The sequence below is a fragment of the Ovis canadensis genome, chromosome 15 (assembly GCF_042477335.2).
Source record: "Ovis canadensis isolate MfBH-ARS-UI-01 breed Bighorn chromosome 15, ARS-UI_OviCan_v2, whole genome shotgun sequence".
NCBI classification, from domain to species: Eukaryota; Metazoa; Chordata; class Mammalia; order Artiodactyla; family Bovidae; genus Ovis; species Ovis canadensis.
The window spans coordinates 55,078,709-55,101,448 of record NC_091259.1 but is presented as its reverse complement, the minus strand read 5'-3'; the positions used below and the strand labels follow the sequence as shown (position 1 = coordinate 55,101,448).

The window sequence follows — 22,740 nt, the reverse complement described above, 5'->3', positions numbered from 1 at the left end:
TTGGTCAGATACAAAAAGTAATTTTGTTTAATTGATTTCAAAAGTATAGCTCTTGCTCTGTAGGTTGCTAATGATATACAGAAGAAGGAAAATTCCAGGCAATATCCTAAAGATAGAGTGGTGGGACTTGACAATTAATGTTGCTGCTGCTGCTGCTGCCAAGTCACTTCAGTCATGTCCGACTCTGTGCGACCCCATAGACGGCAGCCCACCAGGCTCCTTTGTCCCTGGGATTCTCCAGGGAAGACCACTGGAGTGGGTTGCCATTTCCTTCTCCAGACAATTAATGCTACAGTCTATGAAAGAGAAAAAAAGAATCAGTGTAAACACTAAGATTTGAAAAGAGAATAACAATAGGTTAGTAACCTCACAACACTAAAAATGTGCAACAAATTAAGTCAGTGTAGTACCAGTTTAAGAAAAGCAAAATGATAATAGTATAAAGGAGAAGTTGCTTTCTCCATGAAAATTTTAAGGAACATAGGATCAACTTGTCAGCTAAGCAAAAGTCTAATAATATGAGAATATGAATGGTCATTAAATTTTATTGAAAGAGTGTCATTAGTGACCTGAACATGGGTAATTCATTGGACTTGTGGCAACAGAAACCAGAATGAAAGGAGCTGAAGATTCAGTGAGAAAGTGTAGCTAGAGAAGGCTGACTACATAGCTAAAAGGCTCATTCAACCTTGCAGGCAAAGGAAAAGGCAAGACAAGAATGAAACACATTGTAGCATGCTTATTTGGGGAAAGATTACAAATTCAGATGGAAAGTAAGATAATTGAAGTAGTTGTTTATTAAGAAAGCAACTTTTTTTCTTTACTATTATCATCTCTTTGTAATTTTTTACACATAGATTTTTTACCTCTCTGTCTCCCTCCCTCTGAGGACTGACAACATGCACTTTTCATTGATACACATCAACATTCTCTAACACCACATAGATTCTTAACAAAAGCCTATTGAAAAATACTGGACCTTAGTGTTTTACGCAGATGGAAAATTTCAAGGAAGGAGAGTGAAAGTGGAGAATTAGCCAGGGTTTCAGTGCTGAAGGAACTTGGAGGAGGGGAAAGGAGAAGCTCTGATCAATACTACAAATGGTGGCTATATTTAAAATGGATAACCAACAAGGACCTACTCAACAGCACAGGGAACTTTGCTCTGTATTATGTAGCAACCTAAATGGGGAAAGAATTTGAAAAAGGATGCATGTATATGTATAACTTGAATTGGCTCAATGTTAAAGAACCTGCCTGCAACACCAGAGACATGGGTTTGATCTCTGGGTCAGGAAGATCCCATGGAACAGGAAGGAAATGGCAACCCACTCCAGTTTTCTTGCCTGGAAAATCCCACAGACAGAGGGGCCTGGTGGGCTACTGTCCATGAGGTCGCGAAAGAGTTAGACATGACTGAGCACAGCACACACACATAATTTGAATCACTTTGCCCAAAACTATCACATTGTTAATCAACTATACTCCAGCATAAGATAAAAAATAAATTAAAAATTTTTAAGGAAAAAATGTTTTTTAGAAAATACTACAAATGGTGGTCACTGAGGGTTTGTATGGTGGACTTCAGGGGATGGACAGAGCATGCCACAAAATGTATGTTGGAACCTGGAGGCTTATTCATGTCACTGTCTGCAGGTGCTGCTCAAGAGCCTGTCCCTTGGTGAATGGTAAAACCCTAGGCTAGGTCTCTGACTTAAATCTTTTGCCCTTGCCCTAAAACAAACTCAGAATCACTCTGTTGTTTCTGCTATGTTAGTACAAATTTTCTTGAATTTCCTTCAACTTAAAATATGACCAACTTATCCATACAAAATCTCATCTCTCTGTACCCAGCTTTCCTGTTTTTCTTGACCTTCATCCTCCTCATCTTCTGTTTTCTCAGCCCTGTTGAGTGCCCTTCTTTGCACTTTGTCCTTTTCTAGCATTGTTTGACATAATATTTATACCTGTTCATGCACCTCCTCAAAGGCTACTTGCTGATCAATTCTCCTGTTTATCTGCTTCCATTCATCACTTGTTCACCATTTACTTATGAAAGGGTTATTGCCCAAAACTCATCAAGTCCAAGGTACTTGCCTTCAGCCACCCAGTGTTATCATTTGGACTCTAAGGTTATCCAATTCAATTTCTTCACTGTTTAAATTGGATAGCAGGTAGGAAGAGAGAAAATCTGGAATGGGAAAGAAGGAAAAGGAAACAAATTTCTAGATGTTCTAATAAGTGTAAGTATTGGTACATGGAATAAAAAATAATTTAAGGACTCTAAAGCTGGATTGACAATATTCACTGGTATATATCAGGCATCTCGTATATACCGGGCCTTCAATCTTTAGGATGGACTGGTTCTTCTGAGAATATCATATCTATTCATTTATTTCACAGAAGCACAATGTCAAAAACAAAACTGAGAATCTTTCTCAACTCTGTTTCAATTAGCCCTCTGGAATATCTTATCCAATTCAGGGCACTATGTATTAGGAAATTCCTTGTCAGGCTAAGATAAAGTCATAGGAAGTTAAAACATAATAAAAGGCATTGACCCTCTTTGTGGGGTCAAGTAATTGTTACAAAATATACATGTGTGAAGAGTGAAAAAGTTGGATTAAAGCTCAACATTCAGAAAACTAAGATCATAACATTTGGTCCCACCACTTAATGGCAAACAGTGGAAACAGTGAGAGACTTTATTTTGGGGGGCTCCAAATTCACTGCAGATGGTTATTGCAGCCATGAAATCAGACGACGCTTACTCCTTGGAAGAAAAGTTATGAGCAACATAGATAGCATATTCAAAAGCAGAGACATTACTTTGCCAACAAAAGTCCATCTAGTCAAGGCTATGGTTTCTCCAGTAGTCATGTATGGACGTGAGAGTTGGACTGTGAAGAAAGCTGAGCACTGAAGAATTGATGCTTTTGAAGTGTGGTGTTGGAGAAGATCCTTGAGAGTCCCTTGGACTGCAAGGAGATCCAACCAGTCCATTCTGAAGGAGATCAGCCCTGGGATTTTTTTGGAAAGACTGATGTTGAAGCTGAAACTCCAATACTTTGGCCACCTGATGCGAAGAACTGACTCACTGGAAAAGACCCTGATGATGGGAAAGATTGAAGGCAGGAGGAAAAGGGGACAAAAGAGGATGAGATGGTTGGATGGCATCACCCACTCAATGGACATGAGTTTGGGTGGGCTCTGGCAGTTGCCGTTGGACAGGGAGGCCTGGCGTGCTATAGCTCATGGGGTCGCAAAGAGTAGGATACAACTGAATGACTGAACTGAACTGAATTGATAGATATGTGATCTGCAAAGGACATCAGTGATAACTTCAAAATATTTGAATGGTTATCTTCGGCAAAAGGGTAAAACTAGAACCATTAGAGAAAAATCACAGAGAAACTGAGTTTGGTTAAATGTGAAAGATAGAGTTCTATCAGTCTAAAGAAAGTTATCTGTCTGCAATTTAAACTGCTCTGTGGGGACAGAGTTTGGGGAAAACTTCATCAGTTTTGTTTTTTTTTTTTTCCCCTGAGTCCATGTGCCAGATGTTCAGTGATATACTAATTCAGCATTTCTACACCTTTTATCCCACTGTAGGATTTATAGACCTCCTTTCTTTTCTGGTCAAGCAAGATGAAGGCCAATTCTCTACTTTCACTAAGTCTCCTAACCAAGAAATGAAATGAGGCCCTTTTCTAGGAAGGCAGAGAGAAGAAAGAAAACGAATTGGCTCCTTATGGATCTGCTTAGGGTTTCTAGATGCTAATGCATCCAAAGTTACCATACCTCTCACCTTGTCATTGCCTTTTTCTTCCTATTTATTGGAGGCTATTAGAAAAGGATCCTTGACTGCCTTGTCATTCTTCCTATCTAGATCCAATACAGCCTGTGATATCTGCCCTTAGCCCTGGAATTTATAGAAGATGTAGAGCAATGAGTCTTTTATGATGTATCAGCTGTAGTAAAACCATGTTGGGGATTTGCTAAATAAATCTTGAGGGTTTTATGAGCTCCTATTCTTCTCCTACCCTTTTTCTTAGACCCAGATGGGAAAAGGGTAACTTGGGAAGCAGAGACTTGATGGGTAAAAAGCTGAGTCCTTTGGGAACTGTGTCATATGATGCTCCTGCAGGTAGGGACTTAAGATGTGAAAAATGGACTGGTTTGAAACTAAGGTAAGAAATTGCCCAGAAGCCAAGGATCTGGTGCATAAGCCCTGACATACAAACCAGGTTGAAAATGGAGAAAAAGAGATACAGAGTCTTTATTACAATAAGTCCAATGTTTTGAGTGCTTTCTGAGTGACCTACACTACTTGAGTTCTTTATATAATTTTTCTCATTGAATCATCTCTCTTAAATATGGATGAGCAACTCTTTGGAGTAGAAACTATTATCCCTGCTGTGTGTAGGGGATAGATAGAGAGATGGAAATGTGTCCAAAGGTACACAGTTAGCCTACATTTATAGCTACATCCGTCTGACTTCAATGTCTATGTTCTAAATGACCCTTTCCCACTGTCACCACTAATCTGATGAGTGTGACTGTAAGTATTGAAATCCGAAAAAAATCCTAGCATGTCAAGTTCAGAAAACTGTTAAGATTTATTTAACTAATAAATATATTAATCCCCTAAAGAATGCAGAGAAATAAAAGGAAATCTGACAATCTAATTTAAGACATCAATGTTGTGAATTAAATAAAGGAATAAAATCATTCAAATCACAAGCAGATTTGAATCACAGCTCTGGCATTTGCTGTTTGCGTGACCCACCCATTAAACAAACACTAACTACATCCTGTGATCCACAAACTGTATTAGACACTGTATATTGGATTGGCCAAAAACAGCTTGTTTGGTTCTTCCCTATAGCATATGGAAACCCAAACGAACTTTTTGGCCAACCCAATACAACGGTCAATAAGCAAATGTGGCCCTTGCCTTCACCAAGAATGCATTCTAATTATATGGTTGTTAAAAGAAAATGGCATCTCCAAATGTATTTATTTGAATAATTCTAAGACACATTGTTTAGCAAAGAAGCAAGAGGCAAAAACAGTATGTAGAATGCTATACAAAATAATTTTGCAATGCTATACCAAGAATACAATATAAATAAGTGTGTGTATATATATACACATTTTATTATATGTTCTTAGATGAAATCAAATTACCTCTGAGAGGATACACAACAAACCTGTAAGAGTAGTTCTTTCTGAAAAAGACAAATTTGTCAAATTTGGCAGATGGGTAAAATGGTATGTTAGAGATTGCTAACATTTACCCAATACCCAATACCTCTATTCTTCCTTAGTAACAAAAAACATTATTTTATTTGGGTACCCACATATACGACCAAAATACTACACCTCTCAGATTTCAAATGTTAGTGGATGTAATTTGGCAAAGTTTCCAAGAAAACTCTCTAAAGTGAACTAATTTAGCTGAGGAAAGAAGGTCATTTGCCCTCTCTCCTTCCACATACAACAGGCACAGGATTGATGCCTGAATTTCTAGTAAGCACCTTAAACTATCAGTAACATTGAGGATGAACATTAGATTCTAAGCATGGTAAAGCAGAAATAGAGAAACCAGTGAAGCCCTGGTTTCAGTCCTAGATGTCCATTTCTGAGACTGTTCTACATGGAAGAAAACGTACTTTCTGTTTTGTTTAGGCCATAATTATTTAGGTTTTCTAATATATACCGTCATAAATAAAACTGATATAGAAAATTAACTATTTTTACTGAATACCTTTAACTTTTAAAACTTTGAACTATGTGTATATATTTTCTATTTTTTAATTAAAAATTCTTTTAATTTTATGCTTTTAATCATACAATTAAAATGTAGAAAGCTTTGGTGATTTTACAAAAGAAAATATATAGAATCCTGTCAAAAGCCATCCTAGAACACACTGTGGGAATATTACTTTAGATAAGTTGTTGAATCAAAATGGCCTTAAGGAAGAGGGGTATGAATGGGAAGCAAAACAAGAGTAGAAGCAGAGAAGCCAGTCAGAAGACAGTTACTTGCCCAGACAAGATGGTGGCCTGGACCAGACTGGTGGCAGAGGAAATGAATTTGAGTGGACAAATTTTGGAAGAATACTCAATAAATACACTGATGAATTAGAAAATGAGGCATGCAGTGTAGAAATCAAATATAATTCTAGGATTCTCTTTGATAACCTAGTAGACATGGACCCATTTACTATAATGGTATCACATAGTGAGATTTCTGGGTATTGTTGAGCTCACATCTAAAGTTCATAATGATACATTTAATGTGAAATCAACAAGTTTACTTGAGGGATTTTTTTCTAGAAAGCTTCAATCTTCCACAAAGGAGACAGATATTTAGATTTATTCAGTGTTTGGGTTATTTCAAACAACTACAATGGAGGAAAAGAAAAAAGGAGGTCAGATTATTTCCAAGAGCATAATTGAATGATGGGCCATAGATGCTCAGCTTGAGAAGGAATAAAGTCAAGAAAAAAGAAAAATAATAAAATGAAGGTGATTTTTTTTCAGTGGCTTCGTAGTCTTGATGTTCAACAATTGTGACTGCATTAAGGATAGTTAAAAATTTGAACCTGCAGTTAGAAGGTGATAGTCAGAAAGCAGGATATTTCAAATCTAAGTTTTAGAGATGAATCAGCCACTTTCACTTTTCACTTTCATTCACTGGAGAAGGAAATGGCAACCCATTCCAGTGTTCTTGCCTGGAGAATCCCAGGGACAGGGGAGCCCAGTGGGCTGCCATCTATGGGGTCGCACAGATTCGGATATGACTAACGTAACTTAGCTGCAGTACTCTTGCCTGGAAAATCCCACGGAGGGAGGAGCCTGGTAGGCTGCAGTCCATGGGGTCGCTAAGAGTCAGACAAGACTGAGCGACTTCACTTTCACTTTTCACTTTCATGCATTGGAGAAGGAAATGGCAACCCACTCCAGTGTTCTTGCCTGGAGAATCCCAGGGACAGGGGAGCCTGGTGGGCTGCTGTCTACGGGGTCGAACAGAGTCGGACATGACTGAAGTGACTTAGCAGCAGCAGCAGACTTCAGACAAAGAATATATTCAACAGGGAAATAATCTGATATACAGTCTTTAGCCTGTAGCCTCCCACTGAATTTAGACAAATAACTTAGTTAGGCAATAAGTAATTCATTTCATTTCTTTGTTGTCTCCTCTGATGCATCTGCAGACACCATCACCTGGAAGCCACCTTGCATTAGAAAATGAGCAGAAACTTATTCCAGTGCCCTTTATAAATTTGTCTGGGATTGGTGTAATTGTAGTAGTCGGCTACTTGTATGGAGCTTCCTGATGCTTTATGTTGCACTGGAGGATTGAGTGCATGGATAATAGATAATAATGAGGAGAGTTGATAGCAACTCAGGGCAAGCAGGGAAGGAGCAGTTTCTGCCAGGAACTTAGCACAGCTCTACTCTTGTGCTGCGAGGTGTGTACCAGGAATGCAATAGGGCTGTGCATAGAAAGCGCCGGAACCGACTGATAGCCAAACTAAAATTTCCAAAGGGGTACTGTAGCCAAGCCCTAAACAGTGAAAGAGCTGCTTTGTAGTTCCCAGTCTTCTCTTCCTTTTTACTGGTTCCCATGAGTTCCTAACTGATGACCTTTAAATAGGTCCCTGAATTCACTGACTTCTCACATTTGTTTTCTACTTATAAACACTAATGTGTTTTTCCCACCAATCCAACATTAATCATTCAAATTCTCACTCTGAACAATATAGTCCAATCAATAATAACTTTTCACTTTTCTTATATTACAAAATAATACATTGACAGTCTAGCATTCAAATTATGACATTCTACATCATTTAAAGTCATCCAGTAAAATCTTAGAAACCATTAGAAATAACTGATATAAACAATCAGTTGTGTGTTTTCACCTATTTTATGTATATGTTAAGATCTTACATATAAATATTCTTACATATGATACCTTATACATAAAATATAAAATATTATATATATAAGATCTTATATATACAGCCCATATATATATATATATATATTCTTGCCACCTCTATAATGAATACACAAAATAGAGCAAGAATACACAGAAGAACCATGCAAAAAAGATCTTCATGACCCAGATAACCACAATGGTGTGATCACTCACCTAGAGCCAGACATCCTCGAATGCGAACTCAAGTGGCCCTTAGGAAGCATTACCACGAACAAAGCTGGTGGAGGTGATGGAATTCCAGCTGAGCTATTTCAAATCCTAAAAGACGCTGCTGCGAAAGTGCTGTACTCAAATTTGGAATACTCAGCAGTGGCCACAGGACTAGAAAAGGTCAGTTTTCATTTTAATCCCAAAGAAAGGTGATGCCAAAGAATGTTCAAACTACTGCACAATTGCCCTCATCTCACACAGTAGCAAAGTAACGCTCAAAATTCTCCAAGCCAGGCTTCAACAGTACGTGAACTGAGAACTTCCAGATATTCAAGCTGGATTTAGAAAAGGCAGAGGAACCAAAGATCAAATTGCCAACATCCATTGGATCATAGAAAAAGCAAGAGAGTTCCAGAAAAACATCTACTTCTTTATTGACTACGCCAAAGCCTTTGACTGTGTGGATCGCAATACCAGACCACCTTAACTGCCTCCTGAGAAATCTGTATGCAGGTCAAGAAACAACAGTTAGAACTGGACATGCAACAACAGACTGGTTCCAAATCAGGAAAGGATATATATTGTCACCCTGCTTATTTAACTTACATGTGGAGTACATCACGCAAAATGCCAGGCTTGATGAAGCACAAGCTGGACTCAAGATTGCCAGGAGAAATATCAATAACCTCAGATACACAGATGACACCACCCTTATGACAGAATGCGAAGAGGAACAGAGAAGCCTCTTAATGAAAGTGAAAGGAGAATGAAAAAGCTGGCTTAAAACTCAACATTCAAAAAACAAAGATCATGGTATCCGGTCCCATCACTTCATGGCAAATAGATATGGAAACACTCAGAGACTTTATTTTATTGGGCTCCAAAATCACTGCAGATGATGACTGCAGCCATGAAATTTTTTACAAATGATGCTTGCTCCTTGGAAAAAAGCTATGGCCAACCTAGACAGCATACTGAAAAGCAGAGACATTACTTTGCCTACCAAGGTCCCTCTAATCAAAGCTATGATTTTTCCAGTAGTCATGTATGGATGCGAGATTTGGAGTGTAAAGAAAGCGGAACACTGAAGAACTGATGTTTTTGAACTGTGGTGTTGAAGAAGACTCTTGAGAGTCCCTTGAATAGCAAGGGGATCAAACCAGTCAATCCTAAAGGAAATCAATACTGAATATTCATTGGAAGGACTGATGGTAAAGTTGAAATTCCAATACTCTGGCCACCTAATCCAAAGAACTGACTTTTTGGAAAAGATCCTGATGCTAGGAAAGATTGAAGGCAGGAGGAGAAGGGGATGACAGAGGATAAGATGGTTGGATGGCATCACCAACTCGATGGACCTGAGTTTGAGCAAGCTCCAGGAGTTGATAATGGACAGGGAGTCCTGACATGCTACAGTCCATGGAGTCACAAAGAGTTGGACACGACTGAGCGACTGAAATGAACTGAACTGAACTGAGTGATTGAACTGAACTGAAGAAGATCTTATATATGTATATATGATATTATGATATATATATCATTTATATCATATCACTTATATCCCATGCTTTTACACTAGCTAGGCAAAACCATTTTATAAATCATGAGTTTGTAGTATGCTTTATTATCTAATCTAAGGTGCAACTTGAATCTTTTTTAATTGGAGGATATTTGCTTCACAATGTTGTGTTAGTCTCTGCTGTACAGCAAAATGAGTCAGCTATATGTATACATATTTCCCCTCCCTCTTGAGCCTCCCTAACACCCCCACCATCCCACCCCCTAGGTCATCACAGAGCCCCAAACTGAGCTCCCTGTTCTATACAGCTATCTATTTTACACATGGTAGTATATTTATCGGAGAAGGCAATGGCACCCCACTCCAGTACTCTTGCCTGGAAAATCCCATGGAGGGAGGAGCCTGGTAGGCTGCAGTCCATGGAATCACTAAGAGTCAGACATGACTTACCGACTTACCGACTGACTTCACTTTCGCTTTTCACTTTCATGCATTGGAGAAGGAAATGGCAACTCACTCCAGTGTTCTTGCCTGGAGAATCCCAGGGACAGGGGAGCCTGGTGGGCTGCCATCTATGGGGTCGCACAGAGTCGGACACGACTGAAGCAACTTAGCAGCAGCAGCACCAGCAGCAGTATATTTATATCAATGATACTCTCTCTCCTTACCCTCCCACTGTGTCCACAGACCTATTCTTTATGTCTTGCATCTCTATTTCTGCCTTGCAAAATAGGTTCCATTTTTCTAAATAGATTTCACATATATGTGTTAACATGAGTGCTTTTAAAAACTCTCTTCCATTTAGTGAGACTTTCACCTTCCATATACATTTAAGAAAAACTGTAACAAAGATGCCTCTGAAAATCTTGCTGGAGTGTTTCTTGAAATTGCATTGAATTTATCAGTTAATTTGGTGAGAACTGTCATCTTTAAAATGTTCATATGTTATTTTCCACATACATTGTTTTCTCTACTTTTAAGGTGTAAAAGTAAAGTGGAAGTTTCACTAAATAGCTTAGCATAACTTTTAAATTATGTCCTTAAAGGTCTTGTGTATTTTTATGATGCCAATTTCTACATCTTAATAAATTCCTCCTGTGGTAAGTGGCATGTTTATTTCTAATATGTTTGGATAATTTTTGCTGGTATAAAGAAAACTATTGAAGGACTTCCCTGGTGGTCCAGTGGTAAAGAATCCCTCTTCCAATGTAGGGACGGGTTTGATCCCCTGTCATAGAACTAAGATCCCTCATGCCTGGACCAACTAAGCCCATGCACCACAACTAGAGAAGCCTGTGCTCAGCAATGAAGACCCACTGCAGCCAAAATTGTTTTTAAAAAAAGGAGAAAAGAAAGCTACTAATGTTTTCAAGTTTATCTTATCTTTGAACATCTTACTGAATATACAACTAATTTTAAAAATTGTTCATTGTTTTAAATTATTATACCATATAAAAATATAAAAATCATGTTAATTTAATCATTTTTATTCTGATCCTTAAAATCCCTTTTTCTTCTTTGATGTATTTTGTGGGTTAGGACTTCGTCTTTTACATTGAACTGTAACAATGATAAGGGCATTCAGCTGTATTCCTTTTGGTACATTGCCCTTGGTAAAAGGGGCTGCCTCCTTCAATGTTATGCTCCCTCCTTGGGGCAACCTCCATCCAATGAACAGTTGATGAGAGAAGAAAAAGGCCTGGCACACAAACTTCAGTTTAGAAAACTCTGAAGGTGAAGGTGAAAGTTGCTCAGTGGTGCCCGACTTTTTGTGACCCCATGGACTGTAGCCCTCCAGGCTCCTCTGTCTATAGAATTCTCCAGGCAGAGTACTAGAGTGGGTTGCCATTCCCTTCTTCAGGGGATCTTCCTGACCCAGGGATTGAACCTATGTCTCCTGTATTGCAGGCAGATTCTTTACCATCCGAGCCATCAGGAAAGACCCAGAAAACTCTGCAAGGCCATCCCAATCTCCCTTTGGAGTGGTTGTGTGAGTTCTTGCTTTTGTTTTCTCAGATATTTTTGAATAATTTCCACACAAGAATTCATTGATCAGTACTCTGTTGAATACTTTAAGGGAGCCCCTCTGTAGATTTTTGGAGTTCTCCTAGGCGGTTCTCTTTTCTCCAGTACTCTGCCCTGTGGATTCTTAGCTGCCTTAGGATCCCCTGACCTCCATGTCCTCAACCCAGGAAGACTATCAGGCTACATTTAAGTTCATCCCCCTCCTTTGATACAATCTGGAATTCCTCCTCAGAATGCTGCAACAATCTTTCTCCAGTAAAAGGGACCTAGCTCATTTACTTCCTATCCTCCATTGCCCAGTGTCCAATGCCTTCAGAACCATTGTTTCATATATTTTTGTCCAATTTTGTTGTTGTTTCAAGCGAGAGGATAAATCTTGACTTTGTTTGCTCCATATTTACAAGCTAAAGTCCCTCTTAACTATGTTTAATCATACTGAACAAGCAGATGAAAGCACCATCCCACTTCTGATACCTCCCTGAGTTCAGGGTTGGATTTATGACTGCATAAGCCTTCTACCCTCCCCACAGCCAGAGGAGACACATTTTACATCTGAAGACTTAGTATCTTAAGGGAACTATACACCACAATAAAGGGGGTATACTTCTGGGGGAACCTGAAGTTATAGTAATTTGGGAGCTCTAAAATATAGCCAGGAAATTTGAAGAAAATAGATTTTAGGACTGGAGGAAGGGAAGTGGCAATGTAAAAATGTGAAATTAAGTGAGATGTGACTAATTCAGGACCTTTAAGTTTAAGGATGGCACTTAGATTCATTTTTAAGTGGAAAATCTATGAGAATTTTCTTCCTCATATATACGGACAATAGTATGTGTATGCAGAATTAATATGAGTGTCTCAGGAAAAAGCATGTAACTATAAATCTTTTATTCATGGAGTCAAAGGGCTAAGTAAAGACAACTTCATGACCAGGCCTCCAGGTCAACCGTGTTTGACTCTGGGAAACCAGTCTCTGTCTTCACTCATAAGAAGATAACTTTAGGCTGATATTCCTTGAATAACCAAGGTTGGAGATAATAAAATCCACAGAAGTGTCAGCATGAAATACAGTCATTTTTCTCTCCTTCTCACATACCCAATTGTTAATCAAGTTCTGCTCATTCTTTAAAGAAATTCCTCTGAAATGCTTTCTAACCATGTTTGCATGCTTTTTGCAAAGAAATCAAGCAGTGCTCCACACTCCCCCCACCCCCAGCTCTCCAGCTTTCACCAGTTTTTTTTTCTTTTTAATACTCTAACACCACTGAGTATATACTTTTTCATCCAGTATTTGTAGTTTACTAGTCAAGAGACAATTCAAAAACAAAGATCATATTAGTTGAAAGCAATGTACTAGTACTATCTACATTTCAAAGGCCTTTAATAATTTTGGAATCTATTCACTGGAACCAGTGTTTGAGGACCTCTTAATAGAGTGGCCCTTGCTTTCATTCTGTGGAATTTTGCAAATGAGAATTATATCTGACCTTTAGGAAAACCTATAGGATAAGCCCAAACCCTACGTTCCCTACTACCAATGTAAATAATGACATCTCTGCCTACCAACTACAATAATATGTTTTCTCACCCATTTTCACTAGATTGTGATATCCAGAAATTTAACCATATACCATACTCTCCTCTTGAGTGCAGCTCCAGACCAGATGGCACATGGTTTTAAGTAAACAGAATGCCCCCATAAACCACCACACTCAGTTTATCCATTTCCCACATTATTGGTCTTCTCATTCCCCACTTCTACCTCCACTTGGGTCCTCAGTATCCGGCCTTTCCATAAAGAGTTTCCATAAAGCATATGAGGATTCTGTTGGGCATAAGCAGTATCATTATGAATATTATCCTTTTGTAACAGAAGTTGGAACAGTCATGATGAGATAAAGATGATGATCTCTCTGAGCTCTGTGCCTCTCCTTAGCTCTTCCTGATTCTCAGGGGAGAGGATCTAGACAGAATATACTTCTTAGCTGCAGGTTCACAAAAACATCCCAGAGATCATGGCCTGAAGAGCAGAACTAGAGCTTCAGTTGTATCTGAGGAAAGACTGCTGTGTCTTGGAAGGCTCTGGAGTCAGAGACCTGCACTTGTATTGATGCTTTACCACTCACCAGATGTGAACTCTGTCAATATTTTTCCATAAATTATTGTTTTCTAATACATAAAGTGGAATAGTAATCCCTGTCCTGCAGTATTGTTATGAAGGAGAGATTATTAAATATATAAAATTTGATGCAAAGTTAGGTACCGAAGAATATTAGTTTTACCCACTCTATGCAGATGAATTTTGATACCAGAAGGACAGAAACTGGGTAGGAAATGTTCACTATCAAGCATTATTTTGCTTTCTGGAATCACAAATCCTGAAATAGAAACAGAGGAAATAGTAAGAGGTGTTTCCACAGAAGGCCTTCTTCTGTGTGTTTAAAATCCCCTCTGCAACAACTTCTGAACCCCCTGCTTTAACTCTTTGGTTTGAAACCCATATACAATAGGGTTCAAGGCAAGAGGGTATGAGGTGATGAAGGATATTGAGCAGGATCAGGATGTCCATGGGGACCCTCTTTCTGGCCACATTTGTCAACACTACAACCAGAAGGATGGTGCTGAAGAAGAGAATGAGGATGAAGTGGGAGCCACACGTGCTCAGAGCCTTGACAGCAGCGCCCTCAGTCTTGAGCTTGAACACAGCTCTTAAGATGAAGATATAGGAGATGAAGATGAGGATGAAATCTGAGCCTAGTAAAGTCCAACCGGCCACAAGCTGATAGATTCTGTTCATGGTGATCCTGTCACAGGAGAGTCTGGACACAGACAGGTTGGCACAGATGCAGTTCTCAATGACATTTTTCCCACAATAGCGGAGCCGGGCAGAGAGAAGAGGAACAGGTGAAAGCAGCAAAGCATTCCGAGCTATGATGAAAGCACTAGCCTTGGCCACAAATTGGCCAGAGGTGATGGATGGGTACCATAGTGTGTGGCAGATGGCCACATAGCGGTCATAGGCCATGACCATGAATGTGCAGGACTCCATGGGGAGGAAGCAATTCATGATGAACATCTGGAGGAAGCAGGCAGAGAAGCTGATGGACCTGAGGTCAAACCAGAAGATGGCCAGGACCTTGGGGATGACAGTGAGGCAGGGCACCACGTCCAGCAGGGAGAGGAGGCTGAGCAGGTAGTACATGGGCTCGTGCAGAGAGGCCTCCAGCCGGATGGTGATCAGGAGGGTGGCGTTGGCCCCCATGGCCAGGAGGAAGAGGAAGCTGAAGGGTAAGGCCAGCCAGTGCTGCCAGCTCTGGTAGTTAGGGAAGCAGATGAGGAGGAATTTGGAGACTGGAGCAGAGGAGTAGTGGCTGGGTGATGTCATGAGGTAAATCCTAAACTGAGGATATTTTACTTGGATTTATGTATGGTAAGGCATAGGAATTAGGTCAATAAAAAACAAAACTCTCAAAATATTCTCTAGCACTTACTCATCCAGAAAACTGATGAGATATAGAAGAACAATCCCAAATAAAGGCAAAGTTTTCTAAAGATACATATTAATGGTGGGAGAGTTTGGCAAATTATTGCTAAAGTTAAATGGAAAGCAATGAGACAGATAAGCCACAAGATTTAGAAGAAAATAAGAAGAATCACTGCATTAAAACATGCTGTAAAGCTAGAAAAATGTCCCAAGTGACAGTGACCAAAGCAAATTGGCTAATTATGGATCCCATAGGCCAGAAATGCTCACTAGCTTACAGATTAATCTATACTTTATAAAGATGTCAGAAAATCACATTTAACTGTAGGTCTTTTAGTGAGTATTGCTGACATAATTGATTAGATAGTAGTTAAAAGGGAGGTGGGAGGGGGATTCAGGATTGAGAACTCATGTACACCCGTGGCAGATTCATGTCAATGTATGGCAAAACCAATACAGTACTGTAAAGTAAAATTAAAAATAATAATAATAAATTTTTTAAAAAAGAAAAATCTGGAAAGAAATGTGCTTTACTGTTAACTGTGGTGTAACTGAGTTGCAGCTTTACAAAAAATTAAAAATTTCCTTTTTGTAAAAAAAAAAAAATTATTTTTTTTCTCACTTTTTAGTCACACACCAAAGTAAATTGGAGATGGAAAAATTAATGCTCTCCATTCTATGATCATGAGTACTCAGCCACTTCAGTACTGTCCGACTCTTCGCAACCCTATGGACTGTAGCCCACCAGTCTCCTCAGTCTAAGGGATTCTCCAGGCAAGAACACTGGAGTGGATTGCCATTCCCTTCTCCAGGGGATCTTCCTGACCCAGGGATCAAACCCATGTCTCATGCCTCCTGCACTGGCAGGCAGATTCTTTACCATTAGCGCCAAGCATCCCCCAGTCTGTAACATACCCTTTGCAAATCTATCTTAGTCTCTGATTCATCCACTTCTCTGTCCTCATTCCTTCCTTACATCATTGAGAACTATTTTAATTAAGGTCGTCCTTCTGCTACCTGGATTTCACTGAGAAGAGTGTACTTAGTGTAAAGGGTAATTAAGGAGGGGATAAGAAGGAATAAGCACAGAGAAAAAAAGGATCAGATGCCTGGATGTACTGTCAGGTAGAAGTATAGAAACAAATTTAAGTTGATGTTTTTATATATTCAGGTGAAAAGAATGATTAAAAACTCTCTACTTGAAGAAATAACACTAATCAGAGGAAAAATGATAATTATTCTATGCTTTGCTCTGGTTCAACCATGTTTAGAATACCATGTGCAGTTCAGTGCACCTTGATTTAAGGGACATTTTAAAAACTTTACCACCTAGAAGAAGATTTCCAGGATAAAAGGGACTTGAGAACTCATAATGAGGGACAGTTTAGGAAAGTGAAGATATTTTGTGTGATGTAAACATGCCATTTACTTTTAAGAGGAAGAGAAAAACTAAGACCACTAAAGAGAAAAATTACAGAGAAATCTATTTCTGTTGAATGTGAATCCTGTATAATAATTAGAGGAGAGTTTTTTGTTAACACTACTCTGCTGGAACATGTTGGATGAAGGCAATAATCAAATTTCACCAGCTTCCTCACTGAACTCATGGGCTTGGTGCCCAATGCCATACTAAACTCCAAACAATCTCCCATCCTTTCTTTTTCTAAACTCCCTTTGACTGTTTTTCTGGGCAAGCCAAGAGGATTTTAGTCACATACTTGAATGAAATTCCCAGCCATAGGATCCTTTGTATTTAATGATATGGGATTGCTGAGACTATACAAGATCAGTCTCTTTTGAAAGGAACCTAGAATTTCTGAATTTCATCCATCCAGTACCACCAGCCTTTCTCTTCTGTTATCAAGGGAGCCATTATTAGAATGAGAATGTCTCCCATTCTGTCTTTCAATGACCCAGCTACTGCAGGTCCAACACAGACTTGCTTCCCTCCCTTAGCCCTGAAACTCACAGATGATGTAACAGATTAGCTCCCAATTAAAACGTCAGTTGGCCTGCATCCAGTAACCAGATTGAAACTACTTCCTCGGCTCTGCTGGAAAAGTGTAGAGGGTTTTATGGCCTGCAGTCAGTTCTTCACACTGTTCTATCCCCTCCTCCAAGCCAGCTGGGAACAGTGGTAGTTTAGGATACTGGGGCCCTGCAGCTGGTAATGAACTGGATCTCCCGGGAACCTTCATCTTACCTCGTGTTTACTAGGTGGTAGTCAAAAGGTGGGAAACAGGACTTGAAACTAACTTGAAGTTCAAATCTATATCTATCTGTTTGATTCCACAGATCATCCTCTTAAATATTACTTTATGCCACTTTCAGCATTCTGAAATGTTATGTTGAAATGTTCCAAAATTTCTTAGTGACACTATACCTTTTTCTGCTTTTTTATATTATCCTGAATTCAACTCTGCTGTTTGATATCTGCCTGAATTGGGGCAGCTAATTTATCCTATGTAAACCTCAGTCATTCAATATGTGTTCATGTATTATTATCAACCATTTTTCAAGTAGTAGATAAGTCACAGGAATAAAAAGATGAATAAAATCGTTAAGGTCTCTGCCCTCATCAAGATTCCACTACAGTATTTACATTACATTATGGTATCAGAACTCTCCCATTGTTCATAAAATAAAACCAGTTCTCATAACATGTACTACTCAAGACTACACATAAACTAGACAGTTATTTTCATTGAGCATTAGATCCACACTGACTTTGTATCTCACTAATGTGTTTCACACAATATTTGGAGTGTAACAGAATCAACATATTTTTTCCTAATTAGTTAATTCGAGGTCATATGCAATCTGACTCCTTCCTCCTTCTTCAGTGTATTTTGAACCACTTCTCTGAGTGGGTAATTATTTCAGTGACAGACATAATTGACTATCTCTTGGTGGTTTGTGATAAAAATCAGATTCATTGTGTGATTTTTATTTTCCCTTCACCAAACAGAAAAAGAAAGAGGGAAGAGAAGGGTAGAATTTCTTTGCAAAAGGAAAGACTATACCTTGAGAATTCTTAATCACAAGTCTGCACTTATGATGTTTAGGGGCTGGAATTCACATAATTTGTGTATCCTATAATCTCACAGGTAAATTATTGATTTTGTCAGCTTAAAATTGTTTGTGTTTTTCCTTTGTTATCCTTCTACTCTTTAGTATGGCCTGTGTAATAACTTTTTCAATCATTATATTGATCCTTTGTGCTTCTCTCTTTTTCTTTGATAAATCTTACCACGGCTTTATTAACATTATTAATCTTTACAAAGAATCAACTTTGTTCTTTTGATTTATTGATTTTTTCCTATTGTTTCTGCTTTAAGTATTATTGATTCAGGTCTTATCTACTGATTTCTTACTCCTGTTTACCTTGGGCTTATTTTTTTTCTAAATTATTAAGTTGTCAACTTAGATAATTGATATTAAATCTTCTTTCCTAATATAAACATTTGAAACTATAATTTTCCCTCTAATTTCTCTATAACTACACTCCATAACTTTTACTATGTGTCATTATCAATTAGTTGGAAATAATTTCTAACATTCTCTCTGATGTCTTATCTGAGCCATGGATTGTTTAGATGTGTTTTAATTTGCAAGTGTTTTGGACTTATCATAAGATCTTATTGTTTTCCAATTTAATTGTGTTCATTTTTTTCTTTTGAAATTTATTGAGACATAATTTATGACCCAGTACAAAAATGTACCCTGTCCCTCACCACATTTTCCAACCTTCCTGTAACATTATCATCCTCTTCCAAAGAAAGTGAAAGACACCCGCTGCTGCCTATCAAGGAAGAACCTTATTTCCTCAACTTCCACTTTCATGGAAGAAGGCTATTTCTGGAAATAATGAGAGTGAATGCTTTTGCTCTGTCTTCCCCTCTCGCCACTTCTTGTCTTGTTTTTCCATATGGGAAGTAGGATCACTAGTACAACTGGACAGAGACTGTTGCGAACGGTGGATGGGGTTCTTGTATCTCAAGAGTCGGAAATATGTTCCAAGTTCTGTTTCACCACCTGCCTGGGGGATCTGTAAGGACAGCAGTGGCCTCTCCTGAGCATACTCAAATATCATCAACTCACCTACAGAAGAGCCTGTGACCTGCTTCCCCAAGGGAAATCCGGGAGCCACTTATTGTTTTCTTTTGCTTTTTATTAATACATTCTGCTAGGACTCCATCCTTTAATGGGAACCCTGCAAATCTCCTTGCAGATGATAAAGTATTTTTCTTGGAGCCAATTTTCACATTAAATGTCCCTAGGCCCAGGATGGGGCAGGGAATAAGAAAAGATCTTAATATCCAAAATTAAGGGAATGAAGTTGATGGCCTCCTCTTTGTTCTCTGCTCCCACATGCGTCTTCCAGTCATGACTTACCAGACAGATATGCATATGAAATGTATTATTTTCAATCATGTCTGACTCTTTGCGACCCTTTGAACTATAGCCCGCCAGGCTCCTATGTCCATGGGATTTTTCAGCAAAAAATACAAGAGTAAGTTGTCATGTCCTCCTCCAGGGGATTTTCTTGACCCAGGGATCAAACTCACATCTCCTTAGTCTCCTAGAGGGCAGGCGGATTCCTTACCCCTGAGCCATCAACTATTGTTACTTTAATTCTTCTTTTATTCTTTGTGGTACTTCTCTACTGCTAGAAATTCTTTGGGCTTCCATCATAGCTCAGTCGGTAAAGAATTTGCCTGTAATGCAGGAGACCCAGTTCAATTCCTGGATGGGGAAAATCCCCTGGAGAAGGAAATGGAAATACACTCCACTATTCTTGCCTGGAAAATCCCATGCACATAGGAGCCTGGTGGGCTACAGTCCATGGGGTTGCGAGAGTCGGACATGACTTAGCAACTAAACTAAACTACTAAGGAGTAATAAATTTGCACTTTTAACTTCCAATAACACATTTGAGCTTCTTTCTCTCAAGAGGCACCCTGTCTCTGTCAGGTGAGAGCATCTAATTCTAGGATGGGAGATCTGTCTTCCCAGTCCTAAACAGAAAATCACAATAAAAGTTAGTAAAAGGAAAAACAAAGTATTCATTGCAGAGGTATCAAGTTTGAGCACTAATTGAATCTAATATTACAAATAATTATTGAGGACATTTGTTGTGCTGAGGAGTAAGTCAGACACTTGGTATTGAGACATAAAGAAATATAAAAGACTCTTGTCTTCTTGGAGTCAAGCATAGCATGGAAGATATAGACAACAAAAGAACATCACGGACTTTAATTAAAATTATAATAATTCTGATGGAATGTCTTGAATTGACAACATTATGCACTTCCTCTCTTTCTCTCTCAGTTACCTTCTTCTTTTTGCATCTCCAGACTTATTTGTCTTTATCCAAAAATTTCTACCTTTTGACCAACTTTGCCTATTTCCCCCACCCCCATTCTCTATCAACCAACAACTCTTTCTCTGTGTCTATGAGTTCAGCTTTTAAGATTCTACATGTAAGTAAGAACATACAGTATATCTTTCTCTGACTGACATTTTATTCAGCATAATGCTCTCAAGTTTCATTCTTGTAGTTACAAAAGGTTGGATTTTCTTCTTTTCACAGCTAAATATTAGATAATATATAGCATATATACCACATTCTCATTATCTATTCTGTCAAGGAATGCTTAGGTTGCTTCATGGATATTGTAAATCATGCTGCAATGAACATGGCTATGCAGATATCTAGTTAAGACAGAGATTTCATTTCCTTTAGTTATAGCCAGAAGTGGGGTTGCTGGATTGTATGTAGCTCTAGTTTTAACATTTTGAGGAACCTCCATAATGCTTCCCATAGCGGCTGCACCAATTTACATTACTCACAGCACACAGGCTTTCCTCTTCTCCATGTCCTCCTCAGCACTTGCTATCTCTTGTCTTCTTGATGATAGATTTCAGCAAGTATAAAGTGATACTTCGTAATGGTTTCAATTTGCATTCCCCTGATAATTAATGAAATTTAATATCTTCTCATGTAACTGTTAGCTATTTGCATGTCTTCTTTGGGAAAATATCTATTCAATTCCTTTCCTATTTTTAATCAAATGGTTTGTTGTTTTTGTTCTGTTTTGCTATTGAGTTGTAGAGGTTTTTATGCAATTGGATATGAACCTTATAAGACATACATTTTGAAAATATTTTCCCTGGTTCCATAGGTTGCCTTTTCATTTAGTTCCTGTTTTCCTTTGTTTTGCAGAAGCTTTTTAGTTTGATGTAGTCCTACTTGTTTATTTTGACCTTTGTTGACTTTGCATTTGATGTCAAATCCAAAAATTATTGCCAATAATGATGTTGAGGAGTTTACCCCCTGTGTTTTCTTTTGGATTTTTACGGTTTCAGGCCTGCAGACCATTTGAGTTGATTTTTGTGTGCCGTGTAAAATATGGATCCAATTCCATTCTTCTGCATGTGGTCATCCAGTTTTTCCAACACTATATGTTAAAAAGACTATTCTTTTTCCATTGCTTATTCTCAGTTCCTTTGTTGTAAATTAACTGACCACCATGCATAAGTTTACTTCTGAGGTCTCTGTTCTGTTCTACTGATATATGGTCTGTTTTTATGGCAATACCATATTGTTTTGATAACTATAGATTTGTAATATAATTTTAAATATAATAAGTAAAGAAACACAAAAATAATTCAGTAACAGTATTAGGATATGGGGAAGTGTAACAGAACCGTTTCAAATACTTTCAGATATTTCTGAAATTCAAAAGTCAGATTGGATTGAATTTATAGTAAAGCCAGAATGAAAAACCCTGCAAACCAATGTATGTATGGAGGGTAGGATTATGAGTTAGAGAAAGAGGAGTTGGAAAAACTAAAGCTTGGTGTGAAGATGGGAAGTATTCTTATTAAGAGATCCAGTGAATACTGTAGACTTAGAATAAATAGAAATGATAATAGAAATGGAAGACAAGTCTTCCGCGGATTGATGAGGAAATTATTCTCATATTGAACTGCATAGAGCAGACGAATATGTTTAGTATCCCATGCACACAAAGTGACAAGGAAACCAGCTCCCTCTATAAATAAAGAGGATGCTGCTCTATCTCCAAATCCTGTCATTTCTGCGGGGCTGGATGAAGAGGATCAGGATCAATTCTGAGACAGTGTCAGTACTTAAGGTTAGAAATAGAGAAAAAGCATGGAAAAGCAGTCCACTGAGCAGCAAAATACACTATAGCATCACTGGCTTCAGACATAAAACTTCTCTACTTCAGCAAAAGAAGAAGAAACTCAGCGCACTTTTTAATCTTTCTCTTGACAGCCTAAAGGGAATTCTGCCTGTGAGCAAATGATCTACAGAGTCCTACCATCAGGGCACAGGGACTGTGACAGCCACAGCCTCTGAGGAAACTCACACCACCTATCCAAACCAGTTAATTTTCATCAATGAACAGACAGATAAGGGTAAGAATACAAAGTTTTGTGGAAAACTAGCAAGAAAAGAAAGGTCAATGCTAAATAAGCATAAAAACGAATCCATTAGAAAAAAAATAATTCACTAGAGCC

At 38.4% G+C, this 22,740-nt stretch overlaps 1 long non-coding RNA gene and 1 pseudogene across 1 annotated transcript; both read right to left on the bottom strand.

The window, feature by feature from the left end:
- Positions 1 to 14,147: 14,147 nt before the first annotated feature.
- On the bottom strand, positions 14,148 to 15,093 carry LOC138420294 (olfactory receptor 56A1-like; annotated as a pseudogene).
- Positions 15,094 to 19,348: 4,255 nt separating this feature from the next.
- On the bottom strand, positions 19,349 to 22,740 carry LOC138420295 (uncharacterized). Its single transcript, XR_011249213.1, has 2 exons — positions 20,033 to 22,740; positions 19,349 to 19,669 (listed from the first exon to the last, which is right to left on the bottom strand). It is a non-coding gene; the product is annotated as an uncharacterized lncRNA (long non-coding RNA).